The sequence below is a fragment of the Mustela lutreola genome, chromosome 9, assembly GCF_030435805.1.
Source record: "Mustela lutreola isolate mMusLut2 chromosome 9, mMusLut2.pri, whole genome shotgun sequence".
NCBI lineage: Eukaryota > Metazoa > Chordata > Mammalia > Carnivora > Mustelidae > Mustela > Mustela lutreola.
This window is the reverse complement of record NC_081298.1, coordinates 20419889-20420834: the sequence shown is the minus strand read 5'-3', so window position 1 is coordinate 20420834 and position 946 is coordinate 20419889.

Sequence of the window (946 nt, the reverse complement as noted above, 5' to 3'; positions counted from 1 at the left end):
AAACCTTTGTTATCCCTCTATCTGGGGGAAACTGGATGGAGGAGAGCTTGTCATTACTTTCAGAGCTAAAACTGGGAGGGGCGTGTCACATTATCGCCGCTCCCACCCCCATGGGCCAGAATTTAGTCAAAGAGTGTATTAGATTCTTTGGGAGTCATACTCCCTTGCCTGGGAGTTACACCACTAAACGGAAGAGAGAATTTTCCATATAGAGAATCATTTAATCCTCTTCTCAGTCTTTGAGGTCTCAGTGAGAGAGCACCGTCTGTGGGAGTTAATAAAGATATAAATAATTTATTTAATAATAATAAAGCTATGACGACACTTTATTGTATTGCAGAACACTACCCACAGAAAGCGCGCTAAGCCTAAGTGGGCGGTCCGATGACTTTTCACAAAGTGAGAGCACGTAGCAATATCGCTGATCAAGAAATTGAACACTGTCAATACCTCAGACAGCCCAGCTAAGAGCGTCAAAACGCTGTGGAGGAGGAGCCAAGGGCGGTTGAAGGTGAGTTACCCGAAAAACGGGGTGTGGCTAGGCGAAAAGGCGGGCCTGGCGTAGTTTAGAGCCCAGTTCTGGAGGCCGGGAAGGGGCGGAGCCTGGTGGTGTTACGCATATGGGGCGGGGCTTACGAGCCGGCGTCCCGGCTAGAGCGAAGGGGCGTGGCCAGATCGGACGGTGAGGCGAAGTTAAACGAAGGCGGGACTTTGAGGCCAGACCGGGCGGGGCTTAGCGATCTCAAAGACGGCCTGGATTGCGAGGGAGGGACACGCAAAAAGGCTCGCCAGGCGTAGCGAGGGGAGGAGGCTTTGGGAGGTTCTCTGCACGCACCGGGCAGGGTCTTGTGCCGTCGTTGCGGGAGCTACGGTGAGGGGGCGGGGCTTTGCGCCTTCTGGGCGGGCGCTGCGGCTAGGGGCGGGGCTTCGCGCCGTCTGGGCGGGC